Source organism: Trichechus manatus, unplaced genomic scaffold (assembly GCF_000243295.1).
Source record: "Trichechus manatus latirostris isolate Lorelei unplaced genomic scaffold, TriManLat1.0 scaffold00035, whole genome shotgun sequence".
Classification (NCBI taxonomy): Eukaryota; Metazoa; Chordata; class Mammalia; order Sirenia; family Trichechidae; genus Trichechus; species Trichechus manatus.
This window is the reverse complement of record NW_004443971.1, coordinates 575,922-586,126: the sequence shown is the minus strand read 5'-3', so window position 1 is coordinate 586,126 and position 10,205 is coordinate 575,922. Positions and strand designations below refer to the sequence as shown.

The window sequence follows — 10,205 nt, the reverse complement described above, 5'->3', positions numbered from 1 at the left end:
TGGTTAATGGCTATATTTAGAAATATTTTTATCTAAAGTTTTTTTTTTAACTGATTTTATTTTGCCTTTATGTTGGGCTTGTAATTAATTTCTATCAGGTCTTTTACTATTTACATGTTTATGAATTAATCATGGCCATATTAAATTTTGTGGTCTGCAGATAAGTTTTTACTTTGCTGATCTGCTGAAAAAGTTTGACCAAAATATCTCAACAAAAAGATGAACTATATTGGACTTGCTAAAAGGACTGTGACTAGACTGAATAAAATTTCCAGAGCTCCTATGCAGAAGCTGATGAGTTTGCAGACTGTGGCTGATCCAGAATCACGTGGAACAGAGATTAACTACATAAGACTGAGTAAACGAAAGGAAACTGTTTTTTGTTTTTTTTTTTAAATATTGCTGATGTTTTAAGGTCCTAATTTCTAGATACAAGAAATCATTCTCCTTTCTCCTAAACTATCTAACTAATGGGTTTAGATATTTTAACTCTTGAATGAGAAGTTCCTGTTGGTAAACTTAACCAAGTTGTAGATATCATAACCAAAGAACTGTCTGAAATTTGAGCTATGATTTTACAAAATAGAATAGTACTAGTTTTCCTGTTAGTTCTCTTAAGAAACAGTTTTGTGCCTTAATAGATAAATGTTGCTGTATTTATATTAATAATCTGAGGTTTTGCAGAATGTAGTTGCTGTTGAGGCACACGAAAATTCACTAATGTTGCTAATGTAGAGACAAACACCTCGTGAAATTTGTTTCCTTGGTTCAAAGATCTTAGGGTCAGATTTCATTGGTTATTGTTAGTGTTTCTGTTTTATCTCCTAGTTTGCTGTATGGTGCCTGGGATCTTAAAAGCCAGATGCCGTCCAATTACCATTTATTGAACATTTTTGATGGAAGATTCTATAGCAAGATCATGATCCATAGGAAAGAATGATGAGAGAGTAGTATGTAATTCTCCTGGAATCCAGATTTCTGGTTTTCATGGAGGTTGAGGTAACCCACCCAGGACATCGTCTTTGGGTGTCCTTTTTGAACCTCGAGCTTTGAGAAAAAAATGGTTCCTGAAACCACTTTGATTCAAAAAATGGTCCAGATAAACCAGTAAGACCATTTTGCTTTGGGTATTGTGCTTTTTTTTTTTTTTTTTTTTTTTTTTAAGAATTGAGTCTGTTTTAAGAAACTAACTTCAAAGATCAGACTGAGAGTTATGTTTAGGGTAAATTAGTAATTACTTTAATCACTCTTTAAGAAAGTGTCATATGAAATACCTGTCTAATGTTTGTAATCAAACTTTCACCCTCTTACTATACAGAAAATTATGTATCTTAAAGAAACCGGGTTCTCAGAGGAGACCAACCTCATGGCTCAGACTCCGTTTTGTCTTTGGTACCATTTCTGCTTCTGAGAAAGTGACCCATGACTGCTAATAAGTAAACAAAGGAGGGGCAGCTTGCCCCTGGAAGGAACATTTAGTATGTTTTAAACAGACTAACTAAAGACTTCCTGCAGGAGAGGTCCATCCTGTATTATCTTGCTAATCATTAGTTCTCTAACGGAAACTTTGTTATCACATGTAAATTTTTCTGTATTTTCTGTTTCATCTGGACAAACTTTGTGTGCTCCTTATGGATATATGTTTCTGTGTGATACATCCAACTATACTAATTTAGATGATCCCTTTCCAACTGCCAGTGAATTTATGTGGGCAATCTCTTGTTTAGATTCCTGATGAATGCGTGGACAATACACTTTGGAAACTTTAGGATTATCTTTAAGTATTCATAGTAACAATGCTAGTAAATACTGAAAAGGTAATGTTAAAATTGTAAAATGAAAGTCAGAAGAAAACCCATTGGTCCAACATTCAGGGTATGGTTGGTAGCTTTAATTCCTACTTATGGTATATCTGAATTGGAGAAATCTTTAAGAAAATTTGTCAGTCACTATGGGACAAATAAAAGATGAGGTGGAAGCACAAAGGTGAGCTCTGATTTCATAAGCCAAGGTGACATAAGATAACAAAATAGCCTTAGTTTTTTTATTAGTGTAGTCTGTGCTGTAGTGTATACCTATTGTTGCATTTGGATGAATAACACAGGAGAAGTAGAACAAGATATACATAGAATTAGACAGCAAGCTACTTGGTTACACACTGTAACACTTACAAACACTGGATTTGTTTGGTTGGTTACCATCAGGAATAAGTACATGGGCTAGATCACTATTGCAATGAATAGTAATATTCTTAGTCTACATCCTGATAGTATTAGGCATAATAAAATATATCCTCTATTGTCTTACACACCTAAACGGCAAAGAAGGCCTCAGGCTAAAATTTTGATGTACATTGATTCTGCTCACTCTTGCAATGTGATTGATGAAAACATTGCTCTTAAGATCCTGGTGAAGAACCAGATGGTATCTGGTGGAAAACCAGCACCATGAGTTTAAAGAGCCTGCAATGGCCACCATCTAGGAGCTCAACTAAGTCCAGGTATTGATCATTGATGTGTTATCTCCAATCTCCAATCAAAAGGAGGGAATGATTTATAAATAATATTTGGAATCATTATTCCCTGACCTTGAGCATGGAGAATTGTGACCCAGCTGGGGCTGGGCCCTCACAGACTCACAGAGACCAATCAACTGGGCCCTGAGATAGACAATATATGGGACAATCTCAGAAATTATCTTAAGGAAGTTTTCACAAAAGCCCCTCTAACAGAACGCAAAAGACTTTCCACTCTTATCTTTATTAACATTTAGTGAATAGAAATTTGTTGGACCAATGAAGACCCTCCTGATTGTCTTCACTGAAACCTGTACCAATGATTGTTAACAAAGACAATTCAAAATGTAGGATCACAGTTTCTAGCCAATCTGTGAAAAGGCTAAGCTTTCAATGGTTTTGCCCATTTGTAATGTTAATATATAATGAAGACTCTGTAACTGTTCTTTGGACTCGGGCAGACATGGCTGTGGCAGCATGTTTGTCCGTTTTCCTACTTTTGTCTGTTCTGTGATATTTCCTTGCATTCGGGCAGACATTGTAGCTCTGGCAGCATGTTTGTCAGCTTCCCACTTTTGTTCTTTTGAATATATGCCAAATAAAACTTTCTTTTTACTTAAAAAAAAGTTTCCTATGTTTCACTGAATAATTCTCTAATTTACAAGCTAACTTTCAAGTATGGGAAAGGTAAACAGCTCTTAAACATCTCCTCCCCAATTGTTAACTCCCAATTACTAGAAAAGGACATCATGATAGATAAAGTGGAAGGTCAGTGAAGGAAAAGGAGGCCCTCAGTGGGATGGATTAACACAGTGGACAAAACAATAGACTCAAATATAACAATGATCATGAAGATGTATAGGGTTCTGTCATACATAAGGTTACCATGAGTTGAAGTCAACTTGATGGCAACTAACAACAACAATCATTACTACACTGATCAAAGAAGATCTAAAATCCTCCTTTGTTCATTCAACAAGTTGGACAGTTTGGTAGATGTTAGGAAAATGAAGATGGTAGAGACACAATCTCAGCCTTTGATGAATTTTCCAGACATTCTTATCTTCAGTGTCTGTTTGTTGTACCAATTAGGTATTGAAATTGCTTCTATAATCCACTTACTAAAAAAGCTGCAAACATGAAAATACTTCATAGTGCATTTGTATATTAAATTTACATTTTATTTGGGTCTAATTTATTCTAACCTTGAATGTCAATTTAATGTTCTTATGTTTGATCATAAAATCTCGGTAAGCAGTAACCAGACAGATGAATTAGTCTTAGTTTAACTCTAAGCATAAAACCTGTCAGTGAGATGTTTTTTGATGAGGGTGAAAGTAATATAAACTATCCCCAATAATTGATAAAAGTAAAAATATTATGAATCAATTTCTGCACACTTTACAACATCCTTCAAAAACAAGCAGCAGTAGATCAGACTGTTGTTGAATTAAGTCAAATTAAGTAACTTAGAATTTTATTACCCATATCTTACAGTCATTTAAAAAGCTATTTTAATGAATAAATAATTGTTGAACTGAGCCAGGCACCAAGATAGACACGTTCACATTTATTGTCATTTTTAGTCGTCACAACAGTACTAAGAGGTAAGAGTTATTCTACATATGTTGCAAATGAGAAAATTAGGGGTTCAATAATTTAAATGATCTGTCCAGATACACTTGGTTTGCCATTCAAAGAGGTAAGTTTGGACCCACACTATCAGTAAATTGACCTCTTAGTCACACTACTGGATAGTTAATAAGTAGTATGGTGATGTGAGAAAGCTGAATAATGTATCTTATTTACTTGTTGTTACACAATCACATAAATATAATGAATTCTAATTCATTTAACTGATATTTCTTTAAATATTTGTGACAGTGAGAAATACATATAAATTCCTTGTTAATTAACTGTAAACATCTAGTTAGAATAAGATACAATTGATAAAAAAAATAGAACCTATATCAAGATGGAGAAGAACCTGACATGAGAGCTTGAAAGAGTTATTCGTACAGTATGTAATGGCAAACCGAATGGAATAAAATTTGGTCAGATGAATGGATATGATGGAAGAACACAAGCTGATTGAAAAAAAAAAAACAGCAGATTTGCTTCAAAAAAGAAAAGAAAGCTGAAGACAGAATAATTTGTTATGACAGAATATTTCTGAGTTATAGTTCACATTTAAATTATGAAGCTAGAAATAAGTATTATTGTTTAATAAAAAAAAATAAAACAACTAGGCTACCGCCTCCTAATTCATTAGCATTCAAAGGACTATTCAAAAGTCATTATTCTAACCTCAGATTCTCTACCTTCAAAAACTACCTTCAACTTCTCATGTCTCTTGTTTTTTCCTAGTTAAGTCCACTCCTGTCCCACAGCTTCCGCATGGTTTATTTGACATTTTTGTTCTGTAATGTGTAGATGAGTGGATTCAGCATGGGGGAACAACATGGTAGAGCACAGACACCAACTTGTCCACGGAGAAAGTGGAGACAGGCAGAGCATAGATGAAAATACAAGGTCCAAAAAAGAATGTTACCACCCTGGATGGGAGGCACAGGTAGAGAGTGCATTTGTCTTCCCTCCTTGGATCGAATCTTGACCAGGATAGTAGTATAGGAAGAAATCAGAACCACAAAGGATCTGGTAGAGATCAGCCCACTGTTAGACACCATTAGTAATTCAATGACAGAAGTGTCTGCACAGGCAAGTTTGATGAAAGGAGGAACATCACAAAAGAAGTTGTCTACCTAGTTTGGCCCACAAAAGGGCAGATGGATAGTGAGAATTGTCTGAACAATGGAGTGCATAAATCCCGCAAGCCAGTAAGCAGCTACCAAAAACCAGCATAACCTTCGACTCAGGATAGTGGTGTAGTGCAGGGGGCGACAAATTGCAACGTAGCAATCATAAGCCATCACCGTGAGAAGGAAAATCTCAGCTGCCCCTACAAAATGGAAGAAGAAGAGCTGCAGTATGCATTGATCGTAGGTAATGAGTTTTTCATTTTCAAGGAAGTTAGCCAGAAGCTTAAGAGTAGTTACATTTGAATAACAGAGGTCCAGGAAGGAAAGATTGCCAAGAAGGAAATACATAGGTGATGAATTCAGGCAGTTATCAGAGGACGTTGTGAGCATGATGAGGACGTTGCCTACCCAAGTGGACACATAGAAGAAGAGAAATAATACAAACAGCACTCCTTCTATAACTGGTAGCTGGGAGAAGACTTCTAGGACAAATTCTCTGCAACTTCTGTTTGGTTTTCATCCATTTGACCTGGCTTCCCCTAAATTAAAAAAATAAATAAAGTAAAATAAACAATGTGGAATTAGTAACATTAGAAAGGAATAATGTATTTCACACCATATTCAAGAATCTGTTCATTGCAAAAGAGATACATTTTCTCTAAGATGAATACTGATTGATTAGCTAGAAGAAATTATTTTATCCTTAGCTGATACGAATATATGTACATTCCAATCAACTCCAACCTTAGGTCAACGTTGAAGTGGGCTAAAATGCTTTGGAGCATGAAGCCACCTGGTCTTTGACTTGATTCATCTCGTTCTTCCGTCAATCAGTATTTTCTTTCTCCTTCTTCACATTTAGTCTTAAGAAATATGCTACATTTCCCCAAGATATTAATACTTAAAATATAAAATTCTTTAGGGGAAAAAAAAAAACTTGAAGTGAGAATTTCAGGAGAAATTTTAAGATTCCAGAGAACAGAATTTATGTTGTGTAGAGGTTCTATTTGGGGTAGAAAATCACATTATGTAGATAGTTTGGTTGCTCTAATAACCTTGTGTTTTTAATTCCCAATCAAGCTAATTTGGATGGAGCTCTCCCTTGTGCAAATGGCTGGAGGAAGAATCGCATTCACATCAGGCTTGTGGCTATTTCATTGACTCCTTCCTAAGTTTCCTGACTGGCTGTCCAATTTATTATTGTCTGTATAATTAGCTTGTCATCTTAAATCATACTGTGGGCATATAGGCACAGATTATACTTTTCATGATCCAAACAGAATCATAAAATAGGTACTAATGCATTTGAATGACTCTCCCTTTTGACTACCCTACCAAATTGAGTAAAAATTAATTGCTTCCCAAAATAAAAATTAGTCATTCTTTTGTGTGTGTGTGTATGTGCGTGTGGTGTGTATTTTATCCATCTCTGTGTAAGCAATGACTGGAAGGTGCTATGCATAACATGAAATAGGTGGTAGTTTATTGAGAATTCTAGGGGCTTGTGAGAGCTGCTATTAAGCTAAGTTCTGTCACACGCAGAGCAACATTTTAAGAAATTGACATACTTCATAATTTAAAGTTTAGAATAATTTAGAGAATTTTCTTTATCTTATAGTTTCTGCCTCCTCTAAATTCATGAACTGTATACTTTCATTTGACGAAATCAATAAAAATAAAATATTTAAAAAAGGTAAATTTTAACTAAATAAAATGTAATAAAATATATATACTCCTTATTCAAGGCTATTATGTAACCATAAATATTACATTTGTAATATACTTTTTCATAATTGAAAATATCAAGAAATTATATGGAGAAAATACCTTAAAATTTAATATTATTTTATTAAAATGAGTTACAAAGAGCTCCCTTAACATGGAAATGGTTACATAATAAAGAAAAAAGGATAGAAAAGTTATATTTAAAATATAGTAAATCTATAAACACAGGAAATTAATCTATGTAAGAAGCTACACTAATGGTAAAGACAATGAAATGTTTATAAAGGTTGATGTTGACTATTGGGACTTTCTTCTTATTGATAATTTTCAGTTTTCTACAATGAGCTCAATTATATTTATGATAAATACATAAACTTGCTGTGAATTTGTGTGAAAGTACGTATACCCACAGTTTTATGACTTACCATTTTATTTTTATATAAAAATTTTGAATATTTGGAAATTGTTAACTTTCTGCAACTTGTTACTTACAATCACTAAATTTCAGGTAAAATTTCACTCAGTTGTTAACCATATAACTTATTTTGAGATTATGGTTGTTATTTAAGTACAACATAAAATAACCTCAGATTTTTTTAAGCAAATTTTTTCCAGCAAATTTTTTCAAGATGGATTTGCTTTGCAAGAAATATTGCACTATTTATTCAATTTTCATGTTTTTAATTATTTTTTGAATTATTAAAAATAATGCATGCTTATTGATGAAATTTAGAGGCATGAAAAATATGAAGAAAATAATCACTCTCCCAATAGCAAGAGGTAAACACTGTTAACTTTAAGCATAATTCTTAAGCTCCTTTTAAAGTTCATTGTTTGATTTACATACTTGATATAACATTGAGTATGCAATTTGATGTAGTACCGAAGAAGACCACCGTTAGCATTAAGTGCTGATCTATGGTAGCCAGAGATACTGTATCAAGTAGATGGATTCAGATGACAGGGTCATGAAGAAAGGCATACAGTATAATAGACTTTAAGGCAAATTACATACCTTTTGTCTCTCAACCATAGATTCTTAGATAGTACAGTCACAGATGCCTAACACATTAACACTATAGAACAGACCCAGTCAAGAAAATAAATAAAATAGGATGGGACCCTGATTACATTAGCAATCATTAAGAATTTTTGATGTTTAGGGACTTAGGGATTCAGATACTCACAGTCAAATCACAAAGGGAATCATTGAAAAACTTTAACCACAACCTTTTGCCAAAAAGTATGGAATGCAAAAATGCATGTATGTTGAGGGTGATAGTGTGATGCAAGTATAAAAAGCAATGGATGGGAAAATGGGGGAAAAAAAAACAATGGATGTAATAAGCTCAATAACGTCATCAGTTGAGTTTTATTGAGGACAGGTGAGTGTTCTCCTGGACGACAGGGCTGAGGTTGACAGGAAGGATAATGGAATATTAAGGAAGGTTTGACTGCACGTGGCTTGCATTTCTCCTAAAACTACAAATTTACTTGTGTTGCTTCTCCCCTCTGGAGTACCTTTCCTAAAGAGGGTTTTTGACTTCAGATTTTATTTCATTTTATTTTTTTCGAACATTACAGAAATATGTAAAGTAAAAAGAGAATGGGATGGAGGGAGGGAGGAAAGGAAGTAGGAAGAGAAGAGAAAAAGATATACACACAGAGACTGAGATTTAGAAAGCTTTTTTTTAACATCTCAAAATCAGATCACTGAATACATGTTATACCTCCACTATCTACATATTTTTCTACAACTTGATTTTATTCCTCAAAAGTACATTGTGTTTATCCATTCATGTTTTCATGTACTGCATCCAGATCTAATTATTCTTAACTGATACATAAACTGTCAAAATTGTGGATTTGTATAATGCAATAAATACTGTATCAATGGGCATTTAGACAATCAATTAGTTATCACTGTTACAAACAGTGCTGTAATTAATAGTTCCTTAGACATTTATTAGGTATTTTTAAGACATATAATCCTGAAAATGAAATTTCTGAGACAAAGGTTGACAGATTTTTTTTTCCAAAAGAGCTCACATTTACACTCACTTGAATAGAGTATATGCAATGTTCTGAGAAAATAAATCAAACAATGCAGGGCTTTTGAGGTCAGAACAAGTAATGACAACACTCACTGGTGTAGTCACAAGCTTTTTATTACTTACACAGCAATCAGGACGAAGAGGACCAGAGAAGTATCTTGAGTGGTCTCCCCAGGGAGGCCATCCAAGAGTGTAATGTTTAATCACTTCCACGCACTCTCCTCATTGCATCATGGCTGAAAGACAAAAAAGGCAAGGGGCCCTGGGTTTATGTAGCATGGACCAAAGGAGTATACATATCAGAATGTATGGGAAAAGAGGTAGGAGGGGAGGGAAGAGTTTTTTCTTGAGACACAGAGAGCATATCAGAACTTTCGGCCTTGTGACACCGAGGAAACACTCTGTGGCTTCAAGAAAACACTCCCTGTTTCTCTCGCTACAAGATTACATTTCACAAAACTACATCTGTTAATTGCACAATGGGTTAGAAAAACACCAAGGGGTCAGTTCCTCATGGGGCACACTCTTTGATGTTGCCTGGAGACAGTGGGGGCAATATCGCTTACCCTGCAGTACATGACCCTATTTCCATACTCTTTCCAACACTGGGTAATATAAATATTTAAGTTTTAAAGATGTCACTCTATTGTTTTCTGGCTTGCATTGTAAATGATTACTTTTTCCCCCCTGGCTTCCTCGTTAATTTCTCTTTTTAGCAGTTTGATTACAATATGCCAAGGCATTGTGTTTGTTTCTTTGCATTTGCATTTATCCTACTTTGTATTCTCTGAGCTTCTTGGTCCTGTAATTTAGGTGATTTTCATGAATTTATGAAAATTCTCATCCTTTATTCTTCAAATATTTCTTTTTATCTGTTCTTTCTTTTCTTTCTGAGACCCAGTTTAGAATTTGACATTGTCTTTCAGGTCTTGGATATTCTGTTGTAATTTTCTGTATTATTTTTATCATTGTGTTTCAGTTTGCATAATTTTAGTGACCTGTCTTCCAGTTCACTGATTCTATCTTTAACTGTGATGACTTTATTGATGAGTCTGTTGAAGACATTCTTCTCTGCATTTGTGTTTTACTTTTCCAATATTTGCATTTGATTCTTTGTTAGTATTTTCTATATCTCTGTGAAATTACCTATCT

At 34.1% G+C, this 10,205-nt stretch overlaps 1 pseudogene; it reads right to left on the bottom strand.

Moving 5' to 3' along the window:
* Nucleotides 1-4,878: 4,878 nt before the first annotated feature.
* Nucleotides 4,879-5,798, bottom strand: LOC105756221 (olfactory receptor 4Q2-like; annotated as a pseudogene).
* Nucleotides 5,799-10,205: the final 4,407 nt, after the last annotated feature.